Raw genomic sequence first — 18,984 nt, 5'->3', positions numbered from 1 at the left:
TGCTAAACCCATTCATTACTCTATTATTTTGCAATTAGTTGCTTACCCATTTGCAAAATAACTTCACTTTTTCTTACTCTTCAAGCAAAAGTCATTCTCACTGCACTAATTTAAAAACCATTATAATTTTACAGAGCACCAATGTATTTCTTAATGTATCATTAAATATTTCCTTACATCCTATATTAAATATATGTGTCATGCAAGTGTATTTGGTATACATTTTTCACATTTGTCATTATGCATTACATAGTACAAAAGCATTTTTTAAATGTAATTTGTTCATCATTACACAGATTCAGTCCGACGTTCACTGTCATGTCAAGGGACAGAGCACCAGGAAGAATGACATCTGAAAATTTAAGGACATTTCAATATCTGACCTTGATAGTTGGAGAGTGCATCTTCCATTCGTTGAAGGGGCTGAACCACAAGGGTGTGGTGCATGTGGGAATGTATGTCACGCGCCAGAATGATGTGGCCTTGGAAGTGTTGGTAGTTATCAAACATTAGACCCCATATTTAATTAAATATCATCTACTTTAGCAAATAAAACCCACTATTAACGTAATGCACATTGTAAAAATCAACATATATATTTTTCGACTGAAAAAATGCAAATGGTGTCATGTACTGCGTTATGCTTGAAGTAAACTTACTGGATGAAAGCAGATCGTAAATAAAATTCTAAACTTTTAAATTTACCCTTGACTTCACACCGGTAAATTGGTAGTCATTGCTGCTCGATCATGAATTGTATCATGCTATAAAACTAAGTTTTCCTGGCTGGCGCGTGGGTGGGCAATTGCACGGTGGTGACGTCACAGCGCACACTTGGGCAAAGACTTCACCCGCATACCACAGCGGTGAGCCAGACTCGTGTGTGCTGACTTCATGTCTACCCCCCCACCCACCCGAAACTGCACTAACACACTGGGAGTTAGCTACAACGGACCGGACCCCGGCTTGGGTCCAGGCCCACGTGTTGGTGACTCTTCTTGGACGTAGAATGTAGATCTTCAGATGACGGTAGCAACGCTGAACCCTGGTCCTTGTGGGGACCCGGTTTATATGCTCCTGGGTCGTGGCTGGCCCCGCCCTTGACCACGACCACCTTTGGGAAACCTCTTGTCGTTTCTCGACCTTTGCATAGGATCTTTCCCCCGACACGTGACCACCCCCTAGCCCCCACCTGGGATCCCCATGTAGACTTTACTGGTCACGTGTCCTTCAGGGTCAACCAGAGTGCTATGGCCCACAGTCTCCTCTTTCCCGTGTCCTGCACTCTCACACCCTACCCTGTAGGGGTCAGCACTAGATGCGGTGCGTGGTGCCACTCAGTGCTGCCACTCAGCGCTCACCGAGCCCCCTCCAGGGCTGGTACTACACCCACATATACGATTTTCCGCGATGGCAATACATCGCACGCCGTGCTTCACTAAAGCCAGCATTACCCAGTGACATCCACGATGTCGCTACATACGTGATGTCCGTGATGTGAATATATTGCACGCCATGCCTGCACCACTCAGTGACATCCGAGATGTCACTACACAGGGACTCCTCTGTTGACAAACATTCGACTTAAGAACTTTCAGAGATACGAAAAAAACCTGGTCCGTATGTCCAGTCGTAAGTTCAACTGCCGCATAATAGATGGCGGTGGTGGCATCTACAGTTGTAGAACATGAATAACTAGTGGTATCTACATCTATAGGAGATGTTGCAACCTTTAAAGCCATTCCCCGTTCTTAGTGTACATGCCGTACAACATGTTTAGAATTGACAGGTGAACAGTTGGACTTACAGAACAAATCGACTTACGAACAGACATTGTTGTAATTAGAAGAGTCACTGTGTAATTAAAGCAATTATAAAAAGTATTACATCTGCATATTGTTACATCTTTGTAAGTTAAAACAATAATTCAAGGCTGAGCATCAGGCTGACATTTAAAAATGCATAATTTGCAAGCTTGCAATGTTTAATATTAAACCAACTTTTTGCGCCTATTTCCAGTACTCCTTCACAGGTACATCTCTTAAATCTTGACTTAAAGCTTTCGTCACTGCAGGAATTTATATGCTTTGGGTCTTTTGGTAAAGTTACGCAGATATAAAAAAATAAAATAATAAAAATCACGACGTTTCGATCGCAATACGAGCAATCGTCTTCAGGTGAAAAAATACAGCAGGCGAACTGCTGAAGCCAGAAGAAATATAGCAATAGAGCTACTGCAGCCATAGGTTATAAAGGTTTGAGATGGGTACAACCCAAGGGTAAGTGGGCAGGGCTAGAGATTTAATTTGCAAGTAAACATAAGATCGCAGAGCTAGGTACAGTATACCATTCACTGGCAAGGCCACCTTAGCTGTACTTAATTCAACTCACTTGGTATCTCTAATTAAAGACATCTCATTATCTCCAGGTAATTTGCTTGTCAGCTTCGATGTAGTGTCTTTGTTTACCAACGTTCCTGTGCCTGACATCATTGTAATCATTGAATATTTGGTCCAACGAGGACTGAATGCTGATGCACTGGCCCTGGTGAGACACTGCCTCACCAAAACATATTTCACCTAGAATGGTACATTCTACAAACAAGTTGAAGGTACCCCAATGGGTTATCCCTTATCTCCAGTTGTAGCCAATGACACGTTCGTCATCTGGTCACAGGGCCTGCCAGCTCTGAACCAATTCTTCAACCAGATCAATTCCATACACCCAGCCATCAAATTCAACATTGAGGTGGAAAAGGATGGCAAGTTAACATTCTTGGATTTTTAATCGAAAAGAGACCAGATGGCTCATCGGGACACTGTATCTACAGGAAAGCCACCCACACGGATGCCGATCTAAAACCTGACTCCCACCACCATCCAGCCCAGAAAAATTCCCTCATCAAAACTCTACACCATAGGGCTCATTGCATTTCCGACTATCACCACCTGGCCAGTAAACTGGAGCACGTACACCAAGCCCTCAAGATGAATGGATATTTCGGATCGCACAATCCGTAAAGCTGTCACCCTAACCATTGGAAGAGAACTACCTCAGGACTCAAAACAATCACCTTGCCATACATATCAGGAGTTACCAAAAATATTTACAAAATCATGAGCAAACACAAGATCCAGGTCAGATTCAACACAGTACATACAATTTGTGATCTGATCCCATCTGTGAAGGATGTGATCCCTGACATGCAATACCTCGGGGTCTACAAACTAAGCTGTGCCTGCGGCAGTAGTTACATTGGGGAAACTAAGCGACATGTCTCAGATCGTGTTCACGATCACAAGGTGGATTTGAAACACGGTAGGACCAACACCTCTACCATGGCTGATCATTGTTTAAACGCTGTGGGCACACATGAAATAGATTTTTCCAAGACGAAGGTACTATGCAAACACACTGGCTATTAACAAAGATTTGTTCATGAAGCCATACAGATATATAAATACAGACACAATTTCAACCGAGAAGATGGGTACACACTGAGCATTCATTGGAAGGACGTTATTAACCAGGTAAAGTTATAACTGGCTGTGATGGTTCGTTCCTACCTGCCTATTTTAGCAGTTATTTCGACTTTCTGAGTTACATTACCTTGTTAAATGTCTTTACATTAACAGGCTAAATGCATCACTAACATAGCTGCTGCTTAATTTTCTTCAATGCGGTGGTGGCGCTCGTTGTTTAATAGGCTGAATGTATCTCATTAACACAGCCGCTGCTGCGGGAACCGTCTCACATTGACATGCTAATCTCTAATCTCGAGCAATAAAATGGCTTCTTCAGCACCGTAACCGTGGGGTAACATTAACAGATTGGCATGCTAATCTTTGGCAATACAATGGCCCAGGTATACCTAGCTCTGCGATCTTACATTTACTTGCAAATTCCATCTCTAGCCCCGCCCACTTACCCTCGGTTTTTACCCATCTCAAAACTTTATAACCTTTGGCTGCAGTAGCTCTCTCGATATATTTCTTCCTGCCTCAGCAGTCCACCTGCTGTGTTTTTTCACCTGAAGACGATTACTTGTGTTGCGATCGAAACGTCGTGATTTTTTTATTTTTTTATTTTTCTATCTACGTGACTTTTCCGAAAGACCCAAAGAGTATACATCTATTATAATAACTCTTTTAGTACAAATAAACCCGTTGAACCTCAACATAAATTCTGGGTTGCCAATATCACTCTTACTAGTACAATTTTGCCATGGACCATTGACTGACTCAAACTAAACAACTTGAGAGATTGCCAGTATTGGCATCATGGACAAAACCAAATAACAAAACAAAACATGTTACACTACAACTGGTGAACATTTCATTTTGTACAGCAAGATCATACATTAACCATAACATCAATGTTTTCATTTGGCCACACCCAAGAGAGTAAATAATTCGCTATGGGGATATGTTGATGTTGAAGGGAAAAGGTGTATAGAGCAGGGACAACAGATCATGTAAAGTTCACTTATTGCAAGCCAAAGGTGTGAGCGAAACAAAATTGGGAATAGCCCTTGGGAACAAATTGTAGAGGACTTGCATACATCTGTAATTTTCCATCAAACAAATTCTCACCAGGCTTCACAAAGATTACAATATTATATACACATATATTCTTGTGATAATTTTATTTAACTACAATCACATTATGCCATTTCGTATGTCCTAGTAGTTAGGCTAAAATCATTCATATCAAGGTAATTACTTCATTTTAATGGATCGGTTAAGTAAAACACCTGCAACAATAGCACATTAGCTAATTGATGTATGATAAGAATAAGAGCCATTCATCAATTTTTACACATGCAGGCCTGTAATGATGATTACTCTGTCTAGTTTATAAGCAGAACCATGGCAATTTTAAGCCTAATCGACAAAATGATAAATGCTTCTATGCCCTGATTCATAACTTCCGTGTTTCTGGGCACTCTGATTTCCAATCCAATGTTTCTTCATCTTTCCATATGCGAGTGAATTAGCATGGTGTGTAGGTTTTAATACATTTTTAAAGTTCAAACATAACCGGCAGAGTAATTTCATTTTGAAATACCAATTGTAAAAGGATGCTGAATACCATTCTATGCTAAGGATATAAAATCGTTATTTTATTTAGAGTGCCCGTCCTCTTGGGCAAAGGTCCCAGGTGCCCATTATATTAAAACATAAAATAATCTGTCAGGCACCTTCTATATCATCGTTACATTTTTGCCACAACGTTATACATCACACCAGACTCCCATGGTTATGACTGAATACAACAGCTGCCATGCCAACCATTATCAAACGGCATGGGAAACTACACAAAAAATATGTAAGACCCATGCACTCTGGCTTTGTGTTTAATACTTACTGGGAATTCCATATATATTATTAGTTTTAATAGAGTCTTGTATTCTTTTGAGCCCCTTATAAATTGTTTACACCACATTAACTGTTTTGATATTTTGGTTTTAATAAAAGTCAAATTAATTGGTGGTAGAATGCTCCATAGTCAGGGAAAGTTTACCAACAAATGTATTGCATAATTTAACTTCACCATCTTCATTGTAAAAATTACCATAATTATCATCATCATCATCATGAATTTAGCAAAAATATATTGCCAGATCTCAAACGTGAACAGTAAAAATAAATTTTATTTTGTAAATGTATTTTTGCAAAATAGTGTAATGCGCGCGTAAACGACCTTCCGGATGTGACGTCACGGGGGGGAGGAGTTACGTCACGTGGGAGAAGGGTTCGGGTCTTTAAGGGGAGAAACCGGAAGAGGAAGGGAGGTTGTTGGGGACTGTACGAGGGTGAGGCCACGCAGGGCGAAGGCTGGGAGGAGTGGCGAGATCGCCACACACACACAGAGAGCCGGATTTCGATCACCCCTTCATTCTTGATACGGACGCGAGTGACACAGGTATTGGCGCGGTGTTGTCTCAGTCTAAAGGGGGTGTGGAGCGCGTGGTGGCGTACGGTAGCCGGGTTTTGTCTCCCGCGGAAACCCGCTACTGCGTCACTCGCAGGGAACTTTTGGCTGTTGTTTTTTTTCTATGCCAATTTCGACCGTACCTGTACGGTCGTTCCTTTATTGTGCGTACGGATCATGCGGCCTTGCAGTACGCTCTTAAGATGGATCAGCCATCCGGCCAGTTGGCGCGTTGGTTGGACACGCTGCAAGAATTTTCCTTCCAAATTCACCATCGGAAGGGGGTGCGCCATGCGAATGCGGACGCACTTTCAAGATTGCCGCAACGCTCCCCTTGCGCGTGCGCGTCGGGGACGCATAGGTGTACGCCGATTCTATCTCCCCCTCAGCCGGTTGCGTTGGCCGTCGAGAGGCCGGATGCTCCGATGGAGCCGGGTCCGACTGATGGGGTTTTGAATCTGCCACGGTCTGTGTGGATTCGGGAACAAATGATGGATGAGTCGTTGTTGTCCTTACGGAAGCGGTCTGCGGTGGAGAGTGGGGGTCCGGGTACGGGTGGGGTGCCGGAAACCGCTCTCCGGGATGGTCTGCTCATGTGGAGGGAAGGATTCCAGGAACGCTGGCGTTTGGTTGTGCCAGCGTCCCTGCGATACGAGTTAATCAGGACTCTCCATTGTGACACGCTCTTACATTTGGGTGTGCAAAAGACCCTATTGACGTTGCAGCGTCATTACTTTTGGCACGGCATGGCGACAGATGTTGTCGGGCACGTGCGCGCGTGCCCCGATTGTGCCCGGCAAAAGCCACCTAAACATCCTTATGTGCCGCCTATACAGTCTATTCAGGTGTCTCGGGTTAATGAATTGGTGGCACTGGACATTTTGGGACCCTTCCCACCATCTGCGAGGGGTAATAAATATTTGCTGGTTGGGGTCGAGTACCTCTCCCGTTGGCCGATGGCCTGACCATTGCCCGACCAATCGGCCGCGGCTATTACCGAGGCCTTTCTATTCGGGTACGTTATGGACAAGGGTGCGCCGGAGAGACTCCTCACGGACCAGGGCCGACATTTTTCTTCTAAATTTTTGGCGGAAGTGTGCGCGGCTCTTGGGACTAAGAAAATACGGACATCCCCATACCATCCGCAAACGGATGGTATGGTCGAACGGCTGAATCGGACATTGTCTGCCATGCTGTGCCACACGGTGAGTGAACAACAATCAGATTGGGATTTGCACATCCCTGGGGTGCTTTCGGCGTACCGGATGACGCCGCATGTGGCTACAGGATATTCGCCGTTTTTCCTTATGTATGGTCGGGAAAACGTGCCGCCGATGGATGTGCAGTTGGGAACCGGTGTGAGGGGACCTCGTAAACCACTCCCAGATTACATTCGGGACACCGTTCGCCGGGTCACGGAGGCGCGGGAGGGTGCCCACGTGGCTACGGCCAAAGCCCAGGCCCGGAACAAGCGGTATGCTCGACGTTCCAAGGGGGAGTGCCCCTGGAAGGTTGGGGACCTGGCCTGGCTCCATTGCCCACAGGTGCGGCCAGGAACCTCTCCTAAATTGCATAAACCTTGGCAAGGGCCCGTCCGCCTCATCGAGGTTCCCAACCCGCAGTCGGCACGTGTTCGGATTGGATCTCGTCGCTGGTTTGTTCACACGTCGCGCTTGAAGCCATATGTTGCTCCCCTACCTGATGCGTCATCTCCTGATGTTGCCTTGCTGGGGTCTGTTGCTGCCGACTCTCCCTTGCCTGCGTCCGTTGATCTTGCAAGAGCGCCTGTCGTGCCTATTACAGACAGACCGGCCGTGACACCGCAGGTGACGAGGGGCCCTGCTCGGGGGGTGCCTGCCATGACTGCGGGAACTCCGAGCCCTGCAGCCCTTCCGACCCCGCTGCAACCACAATCGCGGGACACCTCCGGGGCTGAGCCTTCGGGGACACGGGACGTTGGTGGGCCTCCAACAGCGACAGGAGGATTGCGGCCTGTCACTCTTAAAACCCCATCACGTTCCCGCTCTGCGAGAGGGCCGCCGACCGTCCGGGACGGGCCGGCGACCCGCACACGTTCTAAATCTCTTATGTTTCGTTGATTGTTATGTTGTGTTGTTGTTTTTACTGTTATAATTATTGCATGCTTCGTGTTCTTTAGTGTGTCAGGGTCGGTTTCGCTCGCATTACTGGTCGGAGTTTTGTTCAGCCGAGGTCGGCTGGGTTTTCTCTACGGGGGAGGGTGGTGTAATGCGGGCGTAAACGACCTTCCGGATGTGACGTCACGGGGGGGAGGAGTTACGTCACGTGGGAGAAGGGTTCGGGTCTTTAAGGGGAGAATCCGGAAGAGGAAGGGAGGTTGTTGGGGACTGGACGAGGGTGAGGCCACGCAGGGCGAAGGCTGGGATGAGTGGCGAGATCGCCACACACACACAGAGAGCGGATTGGCACCGTTGGCCAGCGGTGACCAACCCAGGGAGCAGCGGTGAGGCTGCAGCGAGGGCAGCCGGCGAGGCTGCACGAGGAGGCAGCAGGGGGACTGTTCAGAGAGAGAGAGCAGCGGTGGAGCTGCAGCGAGGCTGCTAGAGGCTACGGGAGCGACATGAGGAGATCAGCAGCGGGGCTGCTAGAGGCTACGGGAGCGACAGCAGCGTCGGCGCCGAGCGGAGGGTCTCAGAGAGAGAGAGCCGTGTGGGAAAAGTAGACGAACCCGAATAAAGGACACCAAGCCAGATACCGTGGTCGAGTCTTTTATTACAATAGGATAAGTACAGTTTTGCTTTTGATGCTGTTTTAATTGCAGAAATCAACAGTAAATAGTGGTGGATGATGTGAGATTCAGTAGTTTTAGTGATGGACTAACTGAAGTTCAATAAGTTCTCAACAAATGCAATTGTACAATGCATTTCAAAAGTTAACTTTGTGGTCTGTCTTTTTAAAGCATGATCAGTTTTCGGAGTTTGAGGTATTATAATGACATTCAGGATCTCAAACAGTGGGTCAAATGTGATGGTTTAAAATATGTGTTACACTGACTAGAGCTGTGAATGAATCCCATGTGATAATGTCAAAAAGGCAGTGTCTTATGGATATTACATGTTTAGTGACTGGATTAGTGAGGTCCACAATGATGACACCACTCGTATGTTCCCTGGACCAGTTTTTACAGCCTCTTTGTCTGTATTTTACCAATAAGCATAGTTAGGCATACTCTTTGGTTCTTTCGGTAAAGTCACGTAGGTGTAATAGGGCTTTATTACATAGGTATAAAATAAAATAAATTAAATCACGACGTTTCGGGCGCAACACAAGAGTCCGTCATCAGGTGGGACAACCACAACAAGAAACAATTGCTGAAGTGTGCATAAGGGGCTGCTGCAACAAAAGGCCATATAGGCAAGAGAATGGGGGGGGGGGGAGGAGAGACAGGGAGTGTGGGGTAGGGGAAGTGGATGCTACAAATAAGAATCAAGCACGACAGAAAATGCCAGGGTGGGGAGGGGAAGTGAGCGGGGCTATGAGTGGGAGGGTTAAGAGCAGGACAGGAGATACAGGGAGTGTGGGGCAGGGGTAGGGAGGACACAAGTACGGCAAAAATGCCGGGGTGAGGAGGGGAAGTGGGCGGGGCTGGGAGTGGGAGGGTTAGGAAACTGGAGATGCGGATATGAAGGCAGGCCAAAAGCAGTTATGGTTTTACCTGGTTAATAACATCCTTTCAATGATTGCTCAATCTGTATCGATTTCCCCGGTTGAATTTATGTCTATGTTTATATATCTGGATGGCTTCATGAACACACCTTTGATAGTAGCCCGAAGGTTTCCAGAGCACCTTCATCTCGGAAGAAACAATATCATGAGAGCCCACAGCGTTATATCAATGGTCAGCCACGGCGGAGGAATTAGTTCTGCCATGTTTCAGATCTGCATGGTGTTCGCGAACACGGTCCGAGACATGACGTTCCGTTTCCCCAATGTAACAATCACAACAGGTGCAACTTAGTTTGTAGACTCCAGGATATTACATGTCAGGAATGACATCCTTCACAAATGGGATTAGATCACAGATTTTGTGTACTGTACTGAATCAGACCTGGATCTTGTGTTTGTTTAAGATTTTGGAAATAGTTTTGGTAATGCCTGCTATGTATGGCAACGTGATGGTTTTGATCGGCGTCTCAGGGGTTTATTTCTCCATGGTTGGAGAAACAGCTTTGCAGATAATGCGGTCTGAATATCCATTCATCTTAAGGGCCTGGTGTACGTGTTCCAGTTCACTGACTAGAAAGTGTTGGTCAGAAATGCAGTGGACCCTATGGTGTAGTGTTTTGATGAGGGAATTTTTTTGTGCCGGATGGTGGTGGGAATTAGGTTTCAGATAGGAATCTGTGTGGGTGGCTTTCCTGTAGACAGAGTGTCCCAAGGAGCCATCAGGTCTCTTCTCAAACAAAACATCCAGGAATGGTAGTTTGCCATCCTTCTCCACTTCCATGGTGAATTTGATGGATGGGTGTGTAATAAAGGACTCGATCCTGGGTCTGTCTCCGTTGTCCTTTATTTGTGTTCTTACACTTGTCCCACACGGCCCTCGCTCAGAGTCTCCCCCGCTTGGCAGCTCGACCTCTGCTTTCGCTCCCGTAGCCTTCCGCACTCCTGCAGCTCCGCTGCAGGTCCCCCTTGTGCAGCCCTCCGGCTGCTCTCACAGCAGCTCCACCGCAGCTCCCCGTTCCTCCGTGCTCGGTCACCGCTGGCTGGCGGTGCCGAGTCTTACCGTGTGTGGCAATCTCGCCACTCTCCAACGTTCGCCCTGCGTGGCCTCTGTGGCGATCTCGCCACTCTCCAACCTCAGCCCTGCGTGGCCTCTGTGGCGATCTCGCCACTCTCTGTCTCTATCCCCAACTCTCTCTTCCACCCCGCTGGCTGGCGCCGTCATGAGCCCCTCAGCCACCAGGCTGAGGCACGGCAACCACCCAACGTGTTCTCCACTCTTCACTCCCCCGACTGACCCAGATGTCTTCCTGTCTCCCCGCTATAACATCTCCCCCCACGTGACCCTGACTCCTCCCTCTCGGATCGTCACATCCGACCCGCCCATTTACGCCCGCATTACACCACCCTCCCCCGTAGAGAAAATTCCAGCCGTCCTCGGCTGAAACAGAACAAAATAATGCGGGCGAAGGCATTACAATCAGGAGTCCCCCAGACACAACGGAGATTATAACAACAACACAAGTAACGAAAGGGGAGGGATCAGGAACCGGAACAGAACAACAACAAGAATAATAATAGCACAAAGCACAACAACGGCAACCGAAACGCAAGAATGGCACACGCGCACAACCCAGAAATGTGGTGTCTTAGAGCGTGTCCATGTTGTTGTTCCATCCGCTCGGCTCAAGTCCAACATCAAAGAGCAAGTGGTAGACAGAATGACGAACGGGCGCTCAATTGCTCCTTTAAGTCTTCATCCAGTTAGCACACCAGGTAACACCCAGTGTGGCAGGCGCCGAAAATCTGTGACGAGAAGGAGAATCCAATCCCCTGAGGCACAGCACAACAACGCACATCCGTATGTCGTACACGACAGCCACCCGGCCCCAGGGTAGTGGAGATGATGTAATTCCGGCCCGTTTAAGAAAACCCCAATAATTACCCAAAATAAACGCGATGGATGCCCCAGTTTTTACATTTTAACAACAATATTATTTACACGTGACAACAACAACAACAAAAAAAATTCCTGCTCTTGCCCACCAGCAGTCCTCCCTTGAGGACCAGCACAGACATCGCACGTACACAGCATGTACTCACGGTCACTCTCAACAAAACCCCCAGTCGCACACCCTCGCGTGGAGAGAGCCACGCTCCCCAGCGGTAACGTTTAACTCGCCCTAACCCTCACCGTGGTCGTCAAACCACAGCAACATCCACTGATCATACTCTCGGCTAGTGCAATTTCGGGGATGAGCAGCACTCGGCCTTGCTCCTCCCTTACTATCCCATCAGCGATGGACACACACCAGCATCTTATAGTCTGACGCTTTATAGCCAAGGGAAGATCAATCCCTCGGCAAGGCCAGACACCCACGACCCCCCCCACGGGGCAATGTTCTCTTATAGAGTCAATAACGCCCTAACCCAGAGCGGAACAAGTCCGCGGCCCTTCCCGCTGGAGGACCCGCATAGAGAATCCCTGCTCCATGCTAGCCAGGTCACCCCGTTCGCTGGCACGTAACAACCCCTCTACTCCAAATCCCGTGAGCCCCCGGCACACCAGGTTCAGTCTGCCACCGCACAACTGAACCATGACTCCCCGAGCCATATGAGCACACGGCCCATTAGTTTGAGACATACCATGGAGGTTTCGCCTCCGGGCTGTCAGGTCAGCCATCAGCCATAGGCCGATGTGACCACAACTTGTGCATCACCCAATCAACAATGGCAGGCATAACAGATGGAATATTTGCCCCATGGAGGTTTTTCCCGCGCGCTCAAAATGGCGGCCCCCTTCGCCAAGCGCGTTCTCGCAATATCTCGCTCGCACTCAAAATGGCGGCCCCTTGCGCAAAGCGCATCGTCGCCATACCCCGCGTGCGCGCAAAATGGCGGCCCAACGTGCGAACACGTGGCCAGTTTTCCCCGTGCGTGCACCCCAGCTGCCCTTTGCTGGGGGTCACAAGACGCATCCCCCGTCACGTTGTAACAACCCCACCAATGATAGACGCACAGCCCCAGCTTGCTGCGCACAGCAGTCATATCGGGGAAATTTTAACCAATATTTTACCAACACATAGCTTACACACACCAACTCGCAAAGCAACCCCTGGCTGCATGCAATCAACCGAATGAGCGACGCCACTTGGCGCCAATTTACGGTCCCATCACCCTTAACATCTGAGCCACCCACAACGGCGTCATCGCGCACCCTCATTTTCAAAAAGCTCAATTACCTATAATATACACGCAATCTCGTGTGCACGAACACCCATACAACCAAATGTTTGGGTCCCCCTCGAATTTATTACCAATTTCCAAACAGGTACGCACAATTAATAACAATCCCAACCCCAATAGTCAACCAATGCATCGCACCCCATAACCGTACAGAACGGTGTAACAGCACATGCAGCCAGCATATCGCGATCACACGCGTACATTTAAGCACAATAACAAACAGATCTGCAGGCAACCAACACACCATTAATCCTGTCGTAACTTTGCAGCAACAACACAAATATTCTCTCTCTTGCAACAACCACATCGCACACAGCACCTCGCAGCACAATACACCAAAAAAATATATTTTTCGATTAAGCCCGTCGCACACGGTAACCCACGAGATGGTACAGCGCAGGATACCCGACGCTCCCGAGTTAATAATTAACTTCGCCATCAAGATAACAACTCCACGCCGCAGCGCACACACACTATTTGACACTCAGCAAGCACAGCAGACTCTCCATCCATCCTCAACACACACACATACACACTAATTGACACCGAGCAACAAGCAAATAGCGCGTTCATCCAGAACACACACACACACAGCCCGAACCGCGCTCCGCACGCTCGAGACATGACAAAAATCGCCCCCCGGCACACGAAAGATGGGTGAGGTGTGTGTTAAGGCCGGGTGCGTATCGTTACGACTCGCCCGGGGCTGCAGCAAGCAGAGGACGGCAGGGTGGTAACTTGAGACGCCTCGCAGAACTCGTTCGGCGACTTGACTGCTCCGTTGTCTCGCACCCGAGCCATGACGGGAGAGCTCCCGCCCCAGCAGCTGCAGCGTCGGCGTCCTCTCCTCGCAGCTCCTCCTCGCAAAACAGCAGCTCACAGCAGGCTGCTCACCCCGCGGCACCTCCAAATGGCAGCGCAAGGCTGCCTCTCCGCCGCGATGTTGAAGATGGCGGCGACTTCCCGCCGCGGTGAAGACAAGATGGCGTCTTCGTGCCGCGTGGCAGATGGCGCTGGCAGCGCAGGAAAGGCGGAGGCCTGCGGATCACCACCGGGCCTCCCCGACGCCGTCCTCGGCGTGGTGAGCTCACACAGTTGCGCCAGCACGATTTTCAAGGTCTCCAGCTGCGCCGCCATCTGCCTCCATCGCCAATCCGCGTCTTCTGGTGCAGACGGGTCTACCGACGCGGCGACATCTTGGACTCCCGGACCCGTACTCATTCCCGCACGAATCTCCTCCTCCATCGCAGGCAGGTCGACCGCCCGAGGAAGGTCGTCGTCGTCGGATGATGTAGCAGATGATGGCGCAGGAATATTCTTTCTTCTGAGCTGTTTTGACATGCCGTTTGACTTCTGACACCAGTGTAATAAAGGACTCGATCCTGGGTCTGTCTCCGTTGTCCTTTATTTGGGTTCTTACACTTGTCCCACACGGCCCTCGCTCAGAGTCTCCCCCGCTTGGCAGCTCAACCTCTGCCTTCGCTCCCGTAGCCTTTCGCGCTCCTGCAGCTCCGCTGCAGGTCCCCCTTGTGCAGCCCTCCGGCTGCTCTCACAGCAGCTCCACCGCTGCTCCCCGTTCCTCCGTGCTCGGTCACCGCTGGCTGGCGGTGCCGAGTCTTACCGTGTGTGGCGATCTCGCCACTCTCCAACGTTCGCCCTGTGTGGCCTCTGTGGCGATCTCGCCACTCTCCAACCTCAGCCCTGCGTGGCCTCTGTGGCGATCTCGCCACTCTCTGTCTCTATCCCCAACTCTCTCTTCCACCCACTGGCTGGCGCCGTCATGAGCCCCTCAGCCACCAGGCTGAGGCACGGCGACCACCCAACGTGTTCTCCACTCTTCACTCCCCCGACTGACCCAGATGTCTTCCTGTCTCCCCGCTATAACATCTCCCCCCACGTGACCCTGACTCCTCCCTCTCGGATCGTCACATCCGACCCGCCCATTTACGCCCGCATTACAGGTGTATGGAATTAATCTGGTTGATAAATTGGTTTAATGCTGGCAAGCCATGTGGCCAAATAACGATAGTGTCATCCACATATCTCTTCCACAAGGAAGGATATAGGGTGGATGTCTGGATGGCATCTGTTTCAAATTTCTCCATGAAAACATTCGCTATCACTGGTGATAAGGGAGAACCCATGGGGGTACCTTCATTTTGTTTGTAAAAAGTACCATTCCAGGTGAAGTAAGTGTTGGTAAGGTAGTGCCTAACCAGCATAGAAACATCAGGGTTCAGTACATGCTGGAATACATCTACAATTATTGCTAAAGTGTCAGGCACAAGAACCTTGGTGAACAGAAAAACCACATCAAAGCTGACGAGAAAATAATCTGGGGACAGTGAAATATCCTTGATTAGAGAGACCAAGTGAGGTGAGTTATGTACTGCTGAGGTAGTCTTGCCAGTGAATGTAAGCAAGGTATCAGACAGAAAACGGGCCATCTTGTAGGTAGGAGAGTTGATAGTGGAAACGATGGGCCGAAGTGGAGTGCCTTCTTTATGGATCTTAGGAAAACCATAGAATCTGGGTGGTCTAGTAGCAGAAGATTTTAGGGAGATTCGTTTGACTGGTTCGATTAGAAAAGTCGAACTGGTAATGATATGATTGTTTTTTTGTAGTCAGGCTGTTAGTATGATCTTTGTTGATTTTGGTGTAGCTGCCATCATTAAGAAGGTCCTGGATTTTGTTGTTGTATGTGGTTTTATCCATGATGACAGTAGCATTGCCCTTCTCAGCCGAGAGGATGACTTTGTCATCCCTATTTTTCAATTGTGCGAGTTCAGAGCGCTCGTCTTTGATGATGTTACTAATGGGTTTCTTAGCATTTTTAAGGATGGTGGCAATTTCAGCTCTAACAACGTCTGTCCCAAGCCTTTGAGGGCTACGTCGACTTGGGAGATTATACCATCCACTGGGATATATTTAGGGGTGGGCATCTTCCAAAAACACAGTGCATGACATTGCATGTGCCTCCTGTGAATTAATTCCTCATTTGGTACCTGTGTAATGCGGGCGAAAGCGACCTTCCGGATGTGACGTCACGAGGAGGCGGAGCCAGGTGACGTGGGTGAAAGGTAGGGGGTCCTTAAGCGCGTAAACCGGAAGGAGAAGTCAGTCGGGGTGTGAGCGGAAAAGAGTGAGGCCACGCGGGCGAGTGTGGAGAGGGGGGGCGCCGACGGCCATCGGGAGCCAACCCCGAAGATAAGGAGAGCTGCGGAGTGGTGTGCAGCTGCAGAGGAGACAGCCAGGAGGGCTGCGTGTTAGAGGCAGCGGTGTGGCTGCCAGGAGGAGCTGCGGAGAGAGAGAGAGAGAGGGCTGCATGTTAGAGGCAGCGGTGTGGCTGCCAGGAGGAGCTGCGGAGAGAGAGAGAGAGAGCAAGAAGCTGTCAGAGCTGCGGAGGGAGAAGAGCAGCAGCGAGTACAGCCAAGGGGGGCTGTGTGAGAGAAACAGCAGCGGAGCTGCTGTTGCGGATCGGGCCGACATTGGAGTCAGCACCGTGGAGAAGCTACAGAGTAAAGACAGCCGTGTGGGTGTACAGCACGAACCGAATAATAAAGGACACTGAGCCAGACATCGTGGTCCAGTCGTTTATTACACTGGTGTCGGAAGTGCAACGGCATGTCGAAACAAGTGAGGAAGAAAGTTAATCCGGCGCCTGCATCGGCTTCTTCGTCCGACGACGACGAACTCCCTCCAACCACGGATCCTGTTGGGGTGGTGGAGGAGAGCCCGGCTGAGGCGACCACGGGAACGGGAGTGGAGGATGTTGGCGCGGTGGCGGGTCCGTCGACATCATCAGACGCGGATCAACGATGGCAAGCGATGGCGGTACAACTGGAGGCACTTAAGGACGTCCTGGCGCATCTATGCCATCTCGTCGCGCCAGGGACGATGGATGATGCAAGTGGTGCTCCGCGGGCCGCCACGTTGCCTGTCCTGCCGCCGCCATTGCCCACGCGGCAAGAGGCCGCCATTTTGCGCGCTCCGTGGCGCCAAACCGCCATCTTGGCCACGCCGCGGGCCGACGCCATTTTGAATTTGCCATCACAACCACCACCATTGGAAGACGGCGGGAAGAGGAGTCGGAGTCGCCACCTTACAACGGTTAAAGAATTTTCCGTCGGTGGGGACTGGAGCGCGTTCGCCTGCCGCTTCTTGGCGGCGGTACGCACAGCAAGATGGACCGATGCGGAGGCTTTGGAGGTGTTGCCGACTCTCCTGGACGACGAATCTGTCCGATTCTTCCGTTCCATAACGACCGATAAGAAGGGAACTTTACGTGGTGTTTTTCAAGAAATGGCCGATGCTTATGAGCCACCAGATGATGCGCATCGGCGATTCGCTCAACGACAACGAGCACCAGAGGAGTCGCCCGTGGCGTTCAGGGGTGCGGTGCTGGAGCTGGCCATGGCAGCTTATCCTGAGACGCCACAGGACCTGCTCGAGCCTCTCATATTAGGGAAAATGTTGGAGCTGTCTCGGGATCTAGGGATCCCCATGCCTGTGTGTGGGCATGAGAAGCTAACTTCCCGGACGGCTGCTAAGTGTCTCGATGCGCAATTCAACCTCCGTCGCTGGAAACAAGCGACGGCGTGGACGGGGGGGCCCGTCAAAGAAGGGGATGCGCTGGGGTGGAACCCTGCGCAGGCTGTCTATGTTCCGGATGACCGGGGCCCTCAACAACTGACGGCCGCCTCCGCTCCATGGACGGGACGCGGCGGGCCGAGACCGCGCGCGGTGCTACCAGAACGGGGCCGTCAGGAGGCGAGGCCTGCGCTTCGGCGCAACGAGGCCGAATGTTTCCGCTGCGGGCGTAGGGGCCACTACGCCAGAGACTGCTGGGCCCGCTTCCCGGCTCCGCCGCAGCAGGAGGCCTCGGCACCGGTCAAGTCGGCTAAAGATCCTCCGAAACAGGCATGTCGGCACGCACCAGACACTCGGCAAGGCTTTCCACCTCACCCACCACCTGTGTTGCGCGATCCTATTGTTGTTGTTAAAGAAAGGCCATCGACGGGGCCTTGTCATTCAGTTACGCAGTGGCGCAAATTGGCACGGAGAGTTGTCGCGGCCGCTACGGGTTCGTCCACTGTACCGGGGTCCATACAAGGTGTGGACGTGCGCATTTTGGTCGACTCGGGGGCGTCTGCGACTATTATATCGGATGTCATTTTCCATCTGTTGGGCATTCCGTCGGGGGCTGTGCGTCCGGTTTATGGGTCGTGCGTCGCTGCGAACGGGGGTAGCATGGGTATCGTGGGTCAGGTGGATGCTAAGATATCTATTGGGGATGTGTCGGCCTCGGGTGTTGTGTTGATATCGAGATCTTTGGCGGTTCCTTGTTTGTTAGGCACCGATTTTTTGGCTAAGATGCCCATTTTGATCAAAATCAATGAGAATTGTATTGAACTGCCGGGGGGCCGTCAAATCTCGTTTCTGCCGTCGCCCTGGGGGCGACCTGCTTCGGCCGTACAAGTGCAGGCGCTGTCCGTCGCATCTGTGGACATCCCACCTGGTACACAGATGCTTATACCCTTGCGGTATCGGAAGCCCCTGCCTGATCGGCTAGGAGCAGTAGGGGTCTTGTTGTCACCGTCCGCCACGATAACAACCGGGTTGGCGTTAGTGGGGGCACAGACCATCGTCCGGCCGGATCAATTACCGTTTTTACAGGTGCTTAATGCGGGGGGAGAAAACGTCCGTGTCCCGGCCGGTACGGTTGTGGCACATGCCACTACGGCGTTTGCGACCCATGATTGTCCACATAGCCGGGGAGTTGTTGCTGGGGTTTCCGAGCCAAGGAGTTCGGATGATCGTTGGGTTGCTCAATTATGTGACGAAAATTCTTCCCTGTCCATGGAGCAACGTGCTGAGCTGCGTAAATTGTTGTTGACATATTCCGATGTGTTCAGCTCCGATGATTTGGATTTGGGCCGCACTTCGTTGCTTTACCATCACATTGAGACGGGCGATGCTGCCCCTATTCGATTAAATTCGCATCGGATGAGTCCTGCGGAGCGAGAACACGTACGGGGGGCAGTGGAAGACATGTTGGCTGCAGACATTATATCGCCATCTAACAGCCCATGGGGCGCTCCA

Source organism: Lampetra fluviatilis, chromosome 6 (genome assembly GCF_964198595.1).
Source record: "Lampetra fluviatilis chromosome 6, kcLamFluv1.1, whole genome shotgun sequence".
Classification (NCBI taxonomy): domain Eukaryota; kingdom Metazoa; phylum Chordata; class Hyperoartia; order Petromyzontiformes; family Petromyzontidae; genus Lampetra; species Lampetra fluviatilis.
The sequence above is the reverse complement of the archived record's forward strand: the minus strand, read 5'-3'. Positions refer to the sequence as shown.